The 19871-nt window shown below is 39.1% G+C and overlaps 1 protein-coding gene across 7 annotated transcripts in view; it reads left to right on the forward strand.

Annotated features, from left to right (window-relative positions):
- Nucleotides 1-19871, forward strand: part of LOC128604465 (receptor-type tyrosine-protein phosphatase delta) — a 424718-nt gene that overhangs the window by 182703 nt on the left and 222144 nt on the right. For all 7 annotated transcript variants that reach the window (XM_053619599.1, XM_053619606.1, XM_053619605.1 and 4 more), the window contains one exon: nucleotides 6504-6552. The gene's annotated coding sequence lies outside the window, so the exon portion shown is untranslated. The remainder of the gene's footprint in view (nucleotides 1-6503; nucleotides 6553-19871) is intronic.

Consider the following 19871-nt stretch of genomic DNA (forward strand, 5'->3'; position numbering starts at 1 on the left):
CCCGTTATCGATCAGCGTAGCCGATTGTGTTTTCCCACACCTCTTTGGAAAAAATAAATCAGGCTGACGATGTTAGTTTAACACTAGCCTCGGTTCTTTTCTCTATACCGCGCCGACGTCAAACACACCGACGCGCCCCGCTTCACCTGAAACCGATCGTCACCATGGGCACGTGCCCCAAATCGAAAACGCCCTAAAACCTTACGTTTTATTACGAATACAAATATTGATCAATCTAGAAGAAGGAGAATGGTACAGCAAACAGACCTTTCAGTAGGTTTAAGAGGTTTTTAAAAATTCATACGCTTGCAACGATATGAAAAGCATTAGCGTTAGTACTCGATGACGGGTTAGAATAGTACGTAAAATAAAAGTAAGGGATTCGAGACACGGCACTAGTTCGTTTATTCAGTTGTGGACACCGTGTCACACGGTGCTACTGTATACTGCCGCCACTGTTTACGTCGGTATTGTACTACAAGGACACTGAACGTTCTGTGCGCACGCGCACGGTGGCATATTTCTTGAGGAAATAATACGCAAACCCATTTTCAATCTGCTCCCAGCAAATGGCTCTGCTTAAATAATTTAATATTCAAAGGAAATATGAAATCATGGTGTTAAGTAAGTAAGTAAATAAATAAATAAATAAATAAATAAATAATAAAGGGACTCTGGACAACTATGGACAGATGTAAATTGGGTCATTTCAGCTCTCAGAAAGATCAGCCAGTCTGTTGTCTGTCAGAGGCGTGGGATTTATTACGCTTCTGTAAAAGATAGAGATTTGAAGCCATCGGTAAGTTATTGCAAGTGCAAGAAGTAATTATCCTGGTGAAAGTTACGCAGTCTGTAAGGGTCGTCCTGTTCAAATCGACCTGGCTGTAATGGAATTACTTAGGCTGGTAATAGAAACCGCCGTGCTGTTCTAGTTATTGAGTTTCAGGTTCATCCAGGCTATACATTACCGAAGCACATCTGGTTAAACTAATCCAGCTCGCTCAGCACTTTATACAGCATAGCAACATCTGGTTAGATAGCATAGCGTTATTGCCTTAGCCAGCAGAAACATTACGTTAATTGCACTCAGAAAATGAAAATGATCCCCTCGTCCTGAAGCTCCGAGGACTCGATGTACAGTACATTAGTCACTCTAGCTTTCATATAAGCTTCATTGTAGTTACTGAATTTTAATATTTAGAGTGAATCACTGCCCGTGACAATCCAGAAACGTTAACTGTACATTTTAATGCATGTAAAAGAGTGAGAATGACTTCAGTATGAAGACAAAATAATTCATTGTTCACATTTTTTTTAAATTAAGGTGAATTAATTTCCACCACACAGCCTGAAGCGACACTTTTAATTACACATGAAAGTTCCTTTAGTGTAATAACCCAGGGTGTCATGGTTTAGGGGTTTAGTAGTTAGTGTGTGTGTGTGTGTGTGTGTGTGTGTGTGTGTGTTCACATTTGGTGCTCGTGTATTTGGGCCAATCCGATCAAAAGAATACTAGGGTAGAAATTACAACTATGTTTCTCTCAATACACACACTGTACAGTTGTGCTCATAAATTTACATACCCCGTGCACAATCTACAAAATTTTAATAATTTATATATATATATATATATATATATATATATATATATATATATATACGTATATGTGTATGTGTGTGTGTGTGTGTGTATATATATATATATATATATATATATATATATATATATATATATATATATGTATGTATGCATGTATGTATGTATATATGTGTGTATGTGTGTGTGTGTGTGTGTATATATATATATATATATATATATATAAAGGGATAATAGAAATAGCATTTTGTTGTTTATTTAGTTCTGCCCTGAATAAGCTATTTCACATAACAAATGTTCACATATAGTCCACAAGACAAAATAATAAGTGAATTTACACAAATGAACCCGTTCAAACGTTTACACACGCTTGATTCTTAATACTGTGTCATTACCTGGATGATTTGTGCGAGTTCTTCACGAGTCCCTTGTTTGTCCTGAGCAGTTAAACTGCCCACTGTTCTTCACAAAAACCCTCCAGGTCCTGCACATTCTTTACTTTTCCAGCATCTTCTGCATATTTGACTCCTTTCCAACAGCGTCTATATGATGTTCAGATCCATCTTTTCACACTGAGGGCGACCGAGGGTCTCGTCCACGACTATTACAAAAGGTGCGAACGTTCACTGATGCACAAGAAGGCAACACGATAGATTAAGAGCCAGGGGGGTGTAAACTTTTGAACAGGATGATCGGTGTACATTATTACAAAACCTATTTTTTGACATTCATGTTCCAATGTCTGGATTTTCCTAAGATTTAAAAGTCCATTGCTGTTTGAACGGGTGTACTTGAGTTACAACGATATTCTATTATCATTATATCAGCGGCATAAAAGGGTCTTAAAATCGTTTATCACAATTATTTCTGCCGCGATATATCGTCCGACAGAAGTAGCTATCGTGACAGGCCTAGCCGAACATGCATTCCCGAAATGGTTAAAGAATGACAAAAGAAATGTTTTGCAAAAGACCATCAACCGAACGAGTCATGGCGTTTGAACGCTATTTAAAAAAAGAAAGAAGAAAACAGTGCTCTGAATTCAAGAAAGAAAAAGAAAAAGAATAGAAAGAAAATATTGTGTATCTCTGTATGACTGCAGTGAAAGCCAGTGATAGGCATGCTATTGGGAAACGCAGAGCTGCGAATACAGAACCTTGAGCTTAATGCACTCAGTACGATGACCTTCCAAGGTCTTTGCTTCTGATTACATTACATTACATAAGCACATAGACACTCAAAAACACACACACTCACATGTGAAGAGTTTGTAATACTTCTGTTTACACACTTATATGTGTGCATTTGAGAGCTGTGGTTATGCTAATTACACACATCTCTTTGATACTTGCCAATACTGATATAAAGTCATTCTAATTCTTCGTCTCAGTCGGTCACGGGCACCAAGAAACATTTTATTCAGCTGTGTTTATGTTCGTCACTGATGTGTACCGAGTCGAATGTTTAAGGCGGTACGGCGTTTAAACAGTGTCCTTAATAGAGAGCGCGAGGACGACTGACCCGCGAGAGCAAAGGTGTATCGGTGAGGGTTGTCGTTGAGAGCGAGGGGAAAGGAAGCGCTCAGTGCTCGCAGTGCTCAGTGCTCGCAGTATGGAACTACTTTATAGACATATATAGGTGAATATCTTTGTATATGCACAATTCAGGGTACCTGAACAATTCAGGGTACAAGTCAGGGTACCTGAATTGCATCATATAGTATGAGGTGGTATCTGGTGTTGATATGGGAGCATTTTTTTTTAGTACAGGTATGAATAAACGCGCGGGATATCAGACCGATTTGTCATATTCGGTACAGCTGTTAGCGCTTGTATACCTTACATATTAAATATTTCACCATGATGTTTAAGTCACCAGCAGATCACCAGCAGTTCCACTCTTTGAATTAAATTACAGGGAAAAAATGAGCTTTTCCACGATATTCAAGTTTTTTGATATGCACCTGTATGTTGTATCTTTTGAGATTTCGAACACCATCGCATTCCAGTCTTTAGTCTTCTGTATAACTTCCATCGTCATCTCTGCAGTCATCCTCTTAAACCATGTGCACGGCTCAAGCGCGCTCCCCTCCCTCTCTGCTTTCAGCTTCTTCTCTGATTTATTCCCTCAACTTTTTCACGGTAGCCATTTTCCCCCGAGCCGCCAGTGTCAACGCAATTATCCTAATTAGCGCTAATTCAACATGGCTGGAGCCGTTTCGCATTTTCAAGCCCTAACGAGAACAATCAGAAAAGGAGGGCCCTCCGCCCGCCACCTCCTCCGGGCACTCGGTAACCGTTCCCATGGAGACCGGCTTTCAGAAGTGACACGGCGAGGGGAGGGGAGGGGTTAGCTTAGGGGTGTAGCTCGAAATCGAGCACCAAGATTAGGACAGGCTGCAATCTGAAAGAAGTGAAGAGATGGGCGGAGTCTGAGTTATTTCTGGCAGCAATCAAAACTTTTTTTTTTTTTTTTTTTAAGAAAACAATAGACGAAGAGATTAAAACAAACTGAGAAGAAAAAAAAAATCAGGAAGTTTTTAAAGAACAAACTTTCACATGCCAAAATCGCAATCTGCTCGTGTAGCCGACACACACTGTCGCTCGCAAAACTCTATTACCTTAAGCTTCTTAATCTTGATGTTCTGAGTGTTCAGACGTAGATCTTATTGGAGGGCAAAAGGATGGCATGCGGTCTTTACACTTTTAGCAGCCGAACCGTTGTGCTTTAGGGGATTTGACGATGTAATTTCCAGCTGAGAGAGAGAGAGAGAGAGAGAGAGATGTTATCATTAATTCTAAATTTGCACATTTTTGTGGTTTGATGATTACAATGTTAAAGCCCAGCCGACTGCGTAATCTGCTGCACGCATTATAGGCAATGACGGCTGTGCTGAAATTCTCTCGAAAAAGGTCAGATGCTGTATGTATTTGATGCTATTGTTATTGTTGGCGATAATGAATATCGGATCAGACCAGGACTAATCTTAAACTCTGGATCCGATTTGAAGTTTTATACCGTTGATGTGTTCACTATGCACGTGTCTACTAGTGCAAAATCAAAGGCCACATTTTAGACAACTCTAAAACATGTACAGTGGCGTTTTTGCTCTTCGGTGATGGATGGATTTTTTTTTTTCTTCCTCCTCTAAAGAGTTTTGAATGCACAGATGATTCCCTCCTCTTCCTTTCAGAGTTCTTTTCCTCTGTATGCCCCCTGCCCTTTCTCATTTCCCTTTTTGCTGTCTGACACATGCTGACAGAAAACAAATGGTTTGCTCTCTCTCTCTCTCTTCTCTCCCGTAGACACACACTCACACACATGCATGAATTTTTCAGCTCAGGGTTCACTGCTTTGTAGCTGTCAGTGTTGTCAGCAGTCTGAATACTGACCATCTCACCTGCAGAGGCAGACACGGATATGACCACACATCTGGCGGATATCCCGCTATGCCTTCTTTCGCTTCAGGGCTGCATTTGGATTGAGTGAATGAGACACATCCCATCCCATCGTTTTCTTTTCTTCTCCTGGGTCAAAATAACGCTTTAGGGCTGCAAGCCTAATGAGCACTTTGGAGTGGGGGGATAAAACGATACGCTGATGTATTTTAGCCTGAGGTTGACATGGAGCTTATGTCTCAGATGGTGTCCTTTGCGTACTTTCAGTGCAAGTCGCGTGTTCACATGAGCAGCATGTACTGTAGACTAATACTGCATGGTGTTGCAATTCATTTATCTTCAAATTTTTGAAGGGCAGTAATGCAAAACTATTATTTTCCTGGAAAAAAGAGGGCTTTAACTTCAACATAAAAAAAAAAAAAAAAAATTACGTCACATATCTTGGAAGTGCTGTTTGAACTTTTTTTCCGCAATCACATGGCATGGTCACATGGTCATCATCAGAGGGCTTTCAAAATTTGAGTCATTTTTCAATATTTAGCCGAAAGTGCTTAAAGGAAAAAAAAAAAAAAACACTATCCGAGATACGTTTGATAAATAACATCAATTTTTTTGTCATTTAAACGAGTTATATGTTTGGAGTTTTCTCTTAAATGGTAAAACGTAATTGTTGACATATGGCAACAGCATGCGATAATGGAACTATAGTATGTGCATTCGTGAATTAAAACAGGCCTACATAGCAAAAATAAAACGATATGCGGCTTCTCTAATAGTATATTTAAACATATATATATATTCACATTCATAATTTTAGACATTTTGTAATTCCGCCTTGATGTTTCAAGAGAAAGAATTAAAAAGATACTTCAACCCAGAAATGTTTATATGTGTCTAAGGTTTGTATGTGTTTTGAGCGAGTATACTTTTTATGACTGTAATTCCTTTCTAGAAGATATAACTTTTACATGCTCACTAGGTGTGCGTGGGGGGGGGGGTTGGTGGGCGGTGGTGGGGTGACGGACTCAGGAAAATGCAGTAATTGGAATCGCATAACTTTTTTACATACATTAACATACATTATTTTTGACTATGTGTTGCTTAACACCATTGCACACTGCCCCCCAAAATGTTATTTATTTATTTATTTATTTATTTATTTATTATTTTTTAACTAATTCAAGTAGTAAAAATCCATGAAATAAAAACGAACATTGTTTATGTAAAAGTAATAATAAATGCATTAGATGGTTAAAATCCGGATGATGTAGCAGCCATTGTTCTTAGGCTTCTTTGCATAGGAACCCTTTCAAGTTTTTAGCTTTAACCCAAATCGAACCCAATTTTGAAAGCTGGAACTGTTAACCATCCAAAGACCCTCGTGATCAAAGAGCGCAGTGTTCAACATTACCGTCCTTCAACAATCCAGTCAAGTACACATCGAATAGTCTAGGAATACAGAGCATTACCCTAGAACTATCTTTTACAGTTTCCCTAATCTGTTTCAGGTCTCAGGGGAGAAAATGTTCCACTGACCTTCACAACTGCAACCTCAAGGTAAAAATCGACATTTTTATCCTCTACTTCCTTTTGTCCTGCTCTTAGATAGCATTGGCTCAAACCTGTGGTGTTGGTCTGGTTTATTTGTCCTGCTTAATACTGTATGTCAGGAGTTTTATAGACCTACCGGTATTTGTAGCTGTTGGGTGTGTTGTAAAGGTTTAAGAGTAATTCGGGTGTTACTGACAAGCGTTACGAGAATTTAAAGCTTCTAGCGCTAAAACCCGCCCTTCACCCTGACCTTAAGGATGGCTGGTACTTAAAAAATAAATAAAATAAATGTCCTCGTCCTCTCAGTCCTCATGGGTGGCTTTTTTTTTTATGATGATTAGCTTGGGATTTGTAACACATCACTAAAGCCAGTTTTATTCATTTAAACCAGAGACATCTGGAAAGAGTCAATCAAACCCATCATGGTCTGGAATGTTAATGATTAGAAGATGATACGGTGCCTTGCAAAAGTATTCTCTTGGCATTTTCCGTATTTCGGACATAATGGACGTACATAAAATAGTCCAAATTGGTGAAGCGAAATGAAAAAAATAATAAAAAAAGTGGTGCGTGCATATATATTCACACCCTTTGCTATGAAGCCCCTAAATAAGATCTGTTGCAAACAATTACCCTCAGAAGTCACATAATTAGTTCAATAAAGTCTATCTAAGTGTCACATGATCTCAGTGTATATACACCTAGGGCCCCAGAGTCCGCAGCACCACTGAGCAAGGTCTGAACAGGTCAGGGCCAAAGTTGTGGAGAAGTACAGATCAGGGTTGGGTTATAAAAAATATCCTTTTAAATCCATTATTAAAAAATGGAAAGAATATGGCACCAAAGCAAACCTATCAAGAGAGGGCTGCCCACCAAAACTCATGGACCAGGCAAGGAGGGCATTACTCAGAGAGGCAACAAAGTGACAAATAGATAATAGATAACCCTGAAGGAGCTGCAGAGCTCCACAGCAGAGATTGGAGTATCTGTCGATAGCACCACTTTAAGCCGTACACTCCACAGAGCTGGGCTTTACATAAGAGTGGCCATTGCTGAAAGAAAAAAATAAGCACGTTTGGTGTTCGCCAAAAGGCATGTGAGAGACTCCCCAAACATATGGAAGAAGGTACTAATATGGAGCTTTTTGGCCAACAAGGAAATCGCTATGTCTGGCGCAAACCCAACACCTCTCATCACCCCGAGAACACCATCCCCACAGTGAAGCATGGTGGTGGCAGCATCATGCTGTGAGGAAGTTTTTCATCAGCAGGGATTGGGAAACGGGTCAGAATTGAAGGAATGATGGATTTAAAACGCTCAAGTTTTCTGTCTTTTTGCCTTATTTCTTGTTTGTTTCACGTTAAAAATATTTAGCATCTCCAAGAGGTAGGCATGTTGTGCAAATCAAATGATACAAACCCCGCCCCCCCCCCAAAAAAAAATCTATTTTAATTCCAGGTTGTAAGGCAAAAATATAGGAAAAATGCCAAGAACACAAGGTGAACGCTGTACTTTTAATTACAGATCCTGCATGCTAAGCCGATGTTACGCGTGGACAAAATCTTCTCTAGGTGCCAGTTTTTATACTGTAAAATAAATCGCTGTAAGTACAATGAAACAAATCCAAACTTTATCTATAAAAGCTGTGAAAAGTGAAAGCTAGTTTACTAGAAACTAGCCGGCTATATGCGGTGTGTCCTATTTGAATATTCATACATCGTTGCATTTTTTATTAGGGTAGAGGTGAGTCTAGAGATGTTCCTACACCATGTGTAATACCTCCTTTAGTGGAAAATTATATACCACACATACGCAAGTAGGAAGTCTTATTTCTTGGGAACTGGGTAAAGGTCGAGGGTTACGGATCATTTCAGCGTTACGAACAAGCCGAAGATGATTGTGACGGGGGGGAAACACGATGACGCGTGAGTCATCGAGAGGATCTGATCCTCCTCTGGTCAACAGCGTAAGGCGCACCGAGTGAGATTAACCGAGGTAATCGCAGGTCGTCCACTCGTAATAAGTTGCACACACAAAAGAATTACACAGCAATAAGCCCTTAGATAACTCATCGAGCGTGTTACATAAGGACACACATTGTGAATATGTAATGGCGCAGACGGGAGGCGCTGTTTCTCTTTTCACGCTTGAATTTGAAGTGTCGTTTTTTTTTTGTTTGTTTGTTTGTTTGTTTGTTTTTATTAACGATGCCTTTAATTAGCCAGTGCAAATGCTTATTAGGTGCATAAATCATTTTACACACTGCACGGTCACAATAAACATGTTCCACAGGTACGGTATATACATATTGAATTTCTTCTTATTTAAATAAAACTGGCTGTGGAAAATGTCATTATTGGAGTTGATTGACTGTGTTTGCATTTGGAATAGCAGATATTTAAAAGATCACCTTTACACGATGGTATATAGGATTAACAAAAAAAAATATGTTTCATAATGACCTCTGGTTGTCTGGGTGAAGTGGAAGGAAGAGCTGTGTTAAGTATAAGGATCTGTGTGTGTGTGTGTATATATATATATATATATATATATATATATATATATATATATATATCTATATATTCTCTTAATCATGAGGACACTGAAAGAGCGCAGCTTTTGTTCAAATATCCTGAAACACTGAGACGCTGAGGATTTCCTGACCCGGCCCACTTTCTTTTACGCCATGAAATCCTTCTTATTTTTTCGAAACATCATACGAATGGCACACACTCACTTGGCTTTGTGAAATGGGGCCAGGAATAATAGGCGAACGTCAGTAAAAGCGCAAATTCGTATTTCATAAGGTTCCCCCTGACACCCAACACGCACACAAACACCTCGTCCCCTCCACCATTTTTCTTCTCTCACTCTCTCTCTCTCTCTATCTCTCTCTATCTCTCTTTATCTCTCTTTCTGATCACTCTGTCAGCATCTAAATGCTAACCGCCCACATTACTCCACGACACCCTATTGACAGATGACCCTTCCTTATCCAATCCATTTCACACACACACACACACACACACACACACGCAGATACTTCGACACAATGGCGCAAGCAGGCTTATTTGGAGTTTACATCAGAGTTGCATTATTATGAAAGATGGCTATTTATGTGTCTCCTTTTTACCGAGGTCGTTTGGGCGGATGGAAAAGGCGCTTTTCAGGATTACGATTCCTCATGCACGCTCCAAATCACGTTGCAAATTCAATGTGAAATTGGCCTACAGTTTGCTGAATACTGTCAGCCTCTGATGCACAGGGCTCACAGTGAAAGGGGTCATTTATATGGATTAGTTAATGTGCTTTTAGAGCGAGAGAGAGAGAGAGGGAGAGAGAGACCCTGTGGACATATAAATAAGTCCTTTTCAGTATGATCACTGGCCTGTTTTCTTTGTCTCCTCTTCTCAAACTTTTGATCTTCTTTTATCGTCAATTATTTGGAAATAATAATACCAAAGACACTCTACTTGTCTTCATTTTATTTGGTATTGTAAGTATGGTCTTGCGAGGCGAGATGCACTGTAATTAATGGAAGATGAAAGATGAAAGCGCGCCAGACGGAGATGCAGCGAGACAGACAGGGCGTAGTGTATTATAATGCAGTAGTGCAGGCATCCCTCTTTTCCACACAGCATAACGGACTGTTCACTGAAACCTCCAAAGTGTGATGGTTATGACACGCAGTCTGTACGGCTCTACAGCTTCATCCTGTAAAATTCCACCCTGTTGTAGAGGAGACATATCTCACATCAGGGCACGGAGACCAATCCACTATTGATTGTATGACTGTTTCGGGGCAAAAAAAAGTGTAGATTAGAATGTGGATGTGAGGCTTTGAGAAGTTACACACACGTTAAGTATGACGGCATTAGGTTTTGTTATTGTTTTGCTCTTTAAATGTAGACAACATGAACGAACAATATATTTAAGACTGAGATAAACTACAGCTATATACAGCTATGAACTACAGCTATATACAGCTATAAACTATAAACTACAGCTATAAACTACAGCTATAAACTATAAACTACAGCTATATACAGCTATAAACCATAAACTACAGCTATATACAGCTATAAACCATAAACTACAGCTATATACAGCTATAAACTATAAACTACAGCTATATACAGCTGTAAACCATAAACTACAGCTAAAAACTACAGCTATATACAGCTATAAACTATAAACTACAGCTATATACAGCTATAAACTACAGATATATATATACAGCTATAAACTATAAACTACAGCTTTATACAACTATAAACTATAAACTACAGCTATATACAGCTGTAAACTACAGCTGTAAACTATAAACTACAGCTATATACAGCTATAAACTATAAACTACAGATATATATACAGCTATAAACTATAAACTACAGCTTTATACAACTATAAACTATAAACTACAGCTATATACAGCTGTAAACTACAGCTATAAACTATAAACTACAGCTATATACAGCTATAAACTATAAACTACAGCTATATACAGCTATACACTACAACTATAAACTATAAACTACAGCTATATACAGCTATAAACTATAAACTACAGCTATATACAGCTATAAACTACAACTATAAACTATAAACTACAGCTATATACAGCTATAAACTATAAACTACAGCTATATACAGCTATAAACTACAGCTATAAACTGTAAACTACAGCTATATACAGCTATAAACTATAAACTACAGTTATATACAGCTATAAATTACAGCTATATACAGCTATAAACTATAAACTATAGCTATATACAGCTATAAACTGTAAACTACAGCTATATACAGCTATAAACTATAAACTACAGCTATAAACAGCTATAAATTACAGTTATATGCAGCTATAAACTATAAACTACAGCTATAAACTATAAACTACAGCTATAAACAGCTATAAATTACAGTTATATGCAGCTATAAACTATAAACTACAGCTATAAACTATAAACTACAGCTATAAACAGCTATAAATTACAGCTATATACGGCTATAAACTATGAACTACAGCTATAAACTATAAACTACAGCTATATACAGCTATAAGCTATAAACTACAGCTATAAACTATAAACTACAGCTATATACAGCTATAAACTACAGCTATAAACTATAAACTACAGCTATATATAGCTATAAACTATAAACTACAGCTATATACAGCTACTTCCCACGTCATTGTACTGTTCATTTGGATGTGAACGACGGTGAGCGCTTACATGTCTGCCGTTTTGTTTCCTTAGCCAAGATGTAAACAATCAGAGCAACTTTTACTTTTGAGTAAACCATTCTGTAGTACAAGCTGGTAAACTATATATGTTTTTGTTTTTTTTTTAAATGCATTTTACCATCGGTAATATGTACAGTTGGCGTAAATTATATAACTTAAAACTTAATAGTAGTTAGAATATTATCATATTATCACTACCCCACCGCTATCTTCAAGAACTCCATCCATTTATTGCTATGTGCTGAGCTTTACAGGTTTATTACCAACCCCAGATCAAGTCTGTCCCACTCAAACGGCAGAACAAGGACAGCTGTCCTACAAGGTTCCTTATCTTATCATTATTTTGTATTGATAATTACACCTACCGTCGTTTTATTGTTTATAATGGTTTAGAAAATCTGGAACCTTCCACTGAGTTCACACAACTTTTCTGTGCACAGCTGCGGAGATATTTTTGTCAAATATCTATGTAAAATTTTCCTCCCAGAACTTCTTCAAAGGAGTAGTTTATATTTGTGACCTCCTCTAGAAATGCGGAGGTGTTCTCTCCGAATTCTTCACTCTGCTCTTTGGATTTTTTTTTTATTATTATTTTTTGCGGAGGCACCGCTGAGTGAAGGAAGGCAGTCTGGCAGAGTTTGAGTGTTTGACACGAGCTTAAGACGAGACTGGCAGCCATTAGTGTCAGAAAGAGCCTCTCTCGGCAGAAAGATGTTAGCGCTGGCCTTGCTAATCCACCCCCAGCTACTGCCAGTTTAACACACCAAGGCTCTGTAATGCCACGATTTACACACTTCAATTTACCCTGGCATCCAACAGCCGAGAGCTATGGCTGGCTGAAATACTCTCTCTCTCCCTCTCTCTCTCTCTCTCTCTGTCTCTGTCTATCTCTCACTCATTTCCTTCTCCCTCTCGCTCTTCTATACACACACTTTGGATGCTATTATGGGTATGAATCCTGACGGTGGCTTCTGGATTAAATGCTTTTTATTTTTTTCCCCTAATTGATTTCATTGTCACTAAGCTCAGCGGAGACGCTTTCCGCCACAGCTGCCTCCTCGGCCTTCCGAATCCATCTCTCTGAGTCTTCACCGTTTCCCCTTCTCTCTGCTCTTATGTCACTCTGTAAAATGACTCTTGCTGGATGATCCATCATTCGACATGGAGACGGCACCCCGATGCAACGTCTCACCAAGTCCTTTAGCATCTTTTATCTTCGCGCTAACTTTGACGATCATTCAGCTGCTGTTGCGCAAGGTTTTTTTTTTCTTCTTTTTTTTTTTTCCACACACACACACACACATTCATCAACAGTTTGTGTTTGGAAGAGGTGTGTTGTTTTGTGTGTGTGTGTGAATTCCGTATTTTTTATATATATATATATATATATATATATATATATATATATATATATATGTGTGTGTGTGTGTATGTGTACATATACATATATATATATACATATATATATATACACACGCATATATATATATATATATATATACATATACATATACACACACACATATGTATATGTATATATATGTGTATATATATATATACATATACATGCATATATATATATGTATATGTACACATACACACACACACACACACACACACACACATATATATATATATGTGTGTGTGTGTATGTCTTACACATTCTCTTAAGATACATTACTAATTCCTGTCACACTTCCTAGCACTACCCTCATTATTCTTCATCTTCTTCCTCTATACAGGAAGATGTTTACGTTGCAGAAGTTCTCAGGCTTATGAGGAAAAAAAATAGAAATCAGCAATTAGTTTAACATTTAAAATGTAATCAGGGCCATTTAGTGCAATCAGTGTTCCTTCATAAGCAGGAGGGAGAGAGAGAGGGAGAGAGAGAGAGTATTAAAACAATACACTTTAATTGTTCATCACTGAAACTCCTTCATGATGGAAACGTTTAAAGTTGTCTGGGTGTGGCCTAATATTTTAATGAATATGCTAACGTGACTCCCAGCCTCGGAGCAGAACGAAACATAACCGTATTGTTTTACCGTAAAACAATATCTAAGTGTGTTTCTATTCAGTCACAAATTCTTTCATACTTTTGTAGTGAACAGGTTTATTTATTTATTTATTTATTTATTTATTTATTGTACAGAACATATTTCACTCTTTGCACTAACCCGAAACCCTCGGTCACTGATGAGACTGACAAAGGATCTTTTTAGGTCAGTCTCACCCACGTTCTCATTTATCCCACAGCTGTAATTACGATGAGAGTGGAATCATCAGAGATAATTATTTCTGCACAGCAACTCCTCTAATAAGATTTCCTCTCTTCCCTCCCTCAGCTCAGAAAGTCCTCTGACACAAACGGGTTTGGACGGGCCATCCCAGAGCGTTGCTCTCATTATCAGACTCGCGCTCCTCCACCATCGCTACGCTCCTAATAACGTTCGCTATTAACGTTAGCAATACGTATAACTTTGCGATATGATGCGGTTTCCTCCTCAAAACCGCAGCGTAAATAGTACGGAAAGAGATACTGGATTAGAACATTAGAGCTGACGTAACTTCAAGTCTGGCTCGTATAACCTGCGTCAAGAGGCGAGGCCCCCGTGTGTTAACTCAGGTAGTCGATAATCAGCATCGTAACACAGGCAGAAGTCAACATCAGGAAGCACATGTAAACAGGACCAAGGCGAAAAAGCCGAAACAAGAAACAGCAGGGTATACATCGGTAAAATAATCCGGGAGGAAACACAGAACAGGTGCACACACTTAGGAAACAAGTCAACGACGGGACAGGGGTCGGAGACAGGCATAGATCCAAAACATCAGCACATGGGAAGCATGACACAAATTAGGGGATCTGTGACAGCTAGTTAGCAAGCTAGTTAATTGTCAACCACAGAAGGAATTTAAAATGTATATAATTACAAATAAATAAATAAATACTTCCCACTCATCCCCTGTGTTGCAAGTGCACCCTCTTGTGACATGGGTGTAAAAGTCGCTGCTGCACAGAAGAGGAACCTTTTAAAGGTGAACAATCTCGCTGTCGCTAACGTGGCGCCAGAAACGCAAGATGCGCAGATGGACGGCCGTCACTCGTGCACATCATAAAACACACGCGCATCTGCGTGCTCACCCTGAACGCTCTCTCCCGATGTTCTTGGGATGAAAACAGGTCAGCTGCGAGTATGACCGCCTCCATCTAAAGGCAGGTCGGGAAACCTCTCCAATCTCTAACAGTGCGTGGAGGGATTATTCATCGACGTGTAAACAAAAGCCGCAGCGTCTCACTGTATGTACTGGCGTCTCTGATGTTCGCCCTTTTTCAAAGCTCCTAAACTCTAGCGACTTCATTCTTGTTATTACTTGCGTTATAGCAGCTAGAAACATTTGTTCCTTCATTAGCGCGTGTTCATTGCGGTCATCTGATCCGAGAAGAATTCACTGACCTATATGTAGTAGGACACACGGGACACTCCCAGGCCATGCGGTTCTAAAATGCTGACATAAATCTCATGGAGAATGTGTGTGTGTGTGTCCTGGTATAGTCTCAAAGCTACAAGCTTTACTCCCTGACCACTTAATTAAGCGTTTGCATATGTAATAGTGAATAGGTCAGTATTAAACATCTAAATCCTGCAGAGTCTGTCCAAGCAGCGAGGTCGATCGATGACCCATGCGGTCGGTGTAGTGCTGATTACCCTTCTGCCTGTGAGTGTGTGTGTGTGTGTGTGTGTGTTGACGAGATGTTTGTGTCGATAGCTCAACAGCGATCCACCACATACTCCAGTTTCAGTGATATTGATTGCTGGACTTCCAACACGGAGGAAGTGCTCCGCTATCGATCTCTGTAGCAGCTAAGAGCAGAACAGTATGATCATTTATGGTGTGACGTCCGTACGCACATGGTTCAGTTCATCACAGAATTTGATTACAGCATTTTCGCATGTTTAAGCAGGACGACGCCAAACATACTGTAGTGGGAGAGCAAGGGTTTCTAAACTGTATACTTGTCTAAAGTACTTGCTTGCTTTTCAGCGATTAAATATGATTTTCATACACATTAAATACAATATAATCCGACAGCCCTTGACGGAATTCTGCCTATTTCATGGTTTGGATGAACAGAAGCTCCGCCCCCATCGAAATGAAATCCACTTATATAACTTATTTATACAATTACTTATTTCATCAGTTGCTCGAACTAAATCTCAATTTCCCTGTACTTAATAAAAAAAAAAAAAAAACCACACTCTCTCTTAAGTATCTGCTGCCGCTGTTGTCTCTGAGCACTGCAGCAAATTAGAAAGATTTATTATCTTCTAATGTCTTTAACTGCTCTTGACCCCCTTCCAAAGAACAAGCGGAGGCCAGTTCAGCACAGCCATCCTACTAATGTCTGTTCAGTAGTCAGTAGAAGATCTCGCTCTAGTGAACGATTGCGATCTGGAGATTTAATGACATTGTGAGTCTTTCCACTTGGAAAGCACGTTGCGGGGGGGGGGGGGGGAGGGGGGAATAATAACTTTTTTTTTTTTTTTTTGATTTATGAAATATCGCATGCCTTTTAATCTCGTGAACGATTTAGAAAGCGTGTAAATACACCTTCAGTGCCGGTATCGTAAACGCGAAGCAGGCATGTATATCGAAAGAAATGCGTTTTTAGCATAACTATGGACGTGTTGTAACTCATTACAGTGCTAAACATCTCACCCCGTCGTCGATGGCTGATTAATTGTTTGATCCCACGAACACCGCTCCCAATCCCCATCTGCTCATCTGCCCACAGCACTAGCTAATGAAGTATACCCCTTTTTATCAACAGCAGGTCTTCAATATCAGACAAGTCAAATTAAATTGACCTGCCTATTAAGCTAGACACGATGAGTGAAAGCAGCACCAGTCCTCTCCTCTAATCTCTTCTCCTAGCCTCCTAGTGAGTGATAATACCTGCTTCATGCTAACACTACATGCTAATAAGAGGCTGATCTGGTCTTGACGTTAGATATCAAGACATCCTCGAAGTAAAGCTTCCTGTGCTCATTCTCTCACAGCATATGCATCAGTATGCGCTATCAATAAAAGAAAGTGTTCCCCGGGTTAGTCATTTTGAAACGCGTCGTAGTGCTCATCTCGTCACGACGGGAAAATCAACGTATTCGATATCTGATGGAGAACATGAACGGTATATGGATTTTTTTTTTTCTTTTTTTTCCTCCCCGTGAAAAAAAAAGTACAGGCCACTCGTGCGTGTTATTGCAGTCTGATAACAGAGGAAGTGAACATGTTCCTCTGAAAATGAATACTAAACAATCATAAAGCTATGATTGACGTTTCATAGATGTGGCCTACAGGTATAAGCTGATGTTACACCTTCGTAAACGGTGTATATATTATATAATACAGAATGACATGTGACCAAGGAGTCTGTTGTACTGTAGGAAAATAATCAACAACAGCGTGGTCTGAACCGGAATAAGTGAGACGCGGGCGCGGAGTTGATTGTTTTTCTCTGAGAGCATGTTTTACTTTTGGATTTTTTTTTTTTTTTCGTCATTTTAATCATCATTTTTACCAATTTAATAGTCACATTTAATGTTATGGAATTTATACTGTATGTACTATATATGAAAGCAGTAAGCCCTAAGAGGCCGTGGTTTACAGTGATTTTTAGAACAGCTAAGGGGCATTGTTAGGCGCAACGTGGAGCGGAGTTATAAAACGGCTACTAAATATACTTGGCAGGGTTTCATATGAATAAACACACACAAAAAAGAATAATTTATTGATCACAAATAGTCAACGTTTGAGCAACGTTTAGCAGAACGGTTACCAAGCAACACAAAGATGCAACAACTAAACTCTTTTTACTCGGTTATACTCCAGTCCAGTAGGTGGCGATAGCACCATGGTACAAGCAGAAACTGGTATTATTAGCATAACAAATGCATTTTTAAACAATTTATTCGGCACTGTAAAACTGATGTAATGAGGTCACAGGTGTGCGTAATTATAGTGTCATTTAAAACAGCTTCGTACGCGGCTCGGCCGATCGCAATCAAGGACCGGAGCGATCCGTTTTGACAAAATGATATTATTCACTTATTATATAGATTGATTTCAAGAACGCCTCTGCGAATGAGGTGTTACTATAGCAACCATTATGTATTAGAATAAGCACATTAATATTAAGCTGTGATTTGCCTTGCAGCTGGAACTTCTGTCCGAACTGCTTTTATAGACAGTGACAGAAGGCGATACCTTGTGACCAATCAGATTCAAGAACTCAACAAACAAAATGTTTACTTCATTCGTTCATCGCTTCGTTTGCTTCATGTTCACAACACAACCGGCGGATTATCGCAGGCTATCGTTTGCAAGCGAATTATTGAGTTTCTTTATCACGCGCGAATGCGTCAGAGAGATCTACAGTACGCTATCGACGTCTCTGCAGTGCAAGTAAACACGAGCAATGGAGTGATGGATTATCAAAAGACTCTCAGCAACAAAAAAAAGTTAATTATTCTTAGAAAGTAATTAATCCTGGACTGGAGATAATACCTTTTTTCTTCTTTTTTTTTTTATCTGGCTAGGTGATTGGACTGAGAAATAAAAGTGGATTTGGTAAAGACAAGCAAATGTTCAGGAATCCTTATCATGGCTTATGGCATTTCTTGATGGCGAAAAGAAAAAAAAAAAAAAAGATGGAATATTAACTGAAAATATCACCGGGAGGGACGGAAAATAAACGGCTTCGGCGTGTCCAGCCGAAGAGATTTAGTGCGATTTAGCTCACGTGGATTGAGACCGACGAATGCCGATCGACGTTGTCGGCCTTGTGTCGAAAATGTGTGAAAAACGCTCCTCGAGTTGAGATTGTTTACGAAAGGAAAACGAGAAAGAAAAAAAAAAAAAACGCTTTTCTCCGCTTTCGCCGGAATTTGCTTGATTAATTGATGTCACTTGTGGAGCCATGCACTTATTCATCATCTTGTGACAATCGTATTATAACCGCTAAATGATCTGAGGGAATTCAGACTGGAAATAGGTTACCGTCTTCCTATCAAGTTCCACACTGAAACGCGGCCCAGATCAGTGCATTCAGTACTAGAAGGTTGTTTTTTTTATTTTTTTTTTTAAATGCTACGGCTTTCTTATGTCGTCCTGAAGTAAAAGAAGAAAAATGGCATCGCTATCGATCGCTCTGTAAACCCTCTGTAATTACTTGCATGTGCAGACTTGCGTGTTAGGGTCAGTATTATCTCGGCCCATTTTACAGGTCAGTGCTTCGGTTTCAGCAGCGATAAATTACCCGTGGGTAAACACTGGCTTCAACCTTGGGGAGACTTTATCGAGTCTAAGCAGCAGAGAGACGTACCAATATGTCTGCTGTCCTTCTTTTTGCTTCAGACTGAAATGAATTACCGCCAGTGCTGACACGCGCTTCACGCAGAACAAGACCCTGTGCCTATAGCGATTCCATACACATCAGCAGGTTCGTGTCTGGCCAATTAGACGTAGAAAGAACACCGGAATACCGTGCGACGCTTATCCCATCGTACCTCCGTACCTTATTAATCATGCAAATGGCTTTCTAATGTATGCAAATTCGTCGCATATGAGTGAACATAAAACATTGAAACGTTTGATTTTTTAGAGCAAACATGCTCCCAGTCTTTAAATATTTAAGAAATCAGTTCTGTTCAAGAGTAAAGCCAAACGGTACTCGGAGTACCGAGGAACGTCTTTATGATCACAGCAGCACTTCTTATGGACAAATCTTACAGCATGCAGGTAGGATTATCCCTTGAAGCAAAGGTGAGACTTGTGCTTATTTATTTATTTATTTATTTATTGATTTCGACTACATCCACTGTTATTAGTATAAATATATCAATGCAGCCACTTCCTGGATTCCTCAATTGCATTCAGTTCAGTTTTTATTTGTATAGCGCTTTTAACAATGGACCACTGTCACAAAGCAGCTTTACAGAAGTATATATACGTTCAGGATATAGGGTTTAAATGTATGAATTTATCCCTAATGAGCGAACCAGAGGCGACTGTG

Source organism: Ictalurus furcatus, chromosome 29 (genome assembly GCF_023375685.1).
Source record: "Ictalurus furcatus strain D&B chromosome 29, Billie_1.0, whole genome shotgun sequence".
NCBI classification, from domain to species: Eukaryota; Metazoa; Chordata; class Actinopteri; order Siluriformes; family Ictaluridae; genus Ictalurus; species Ictalurus furcatus.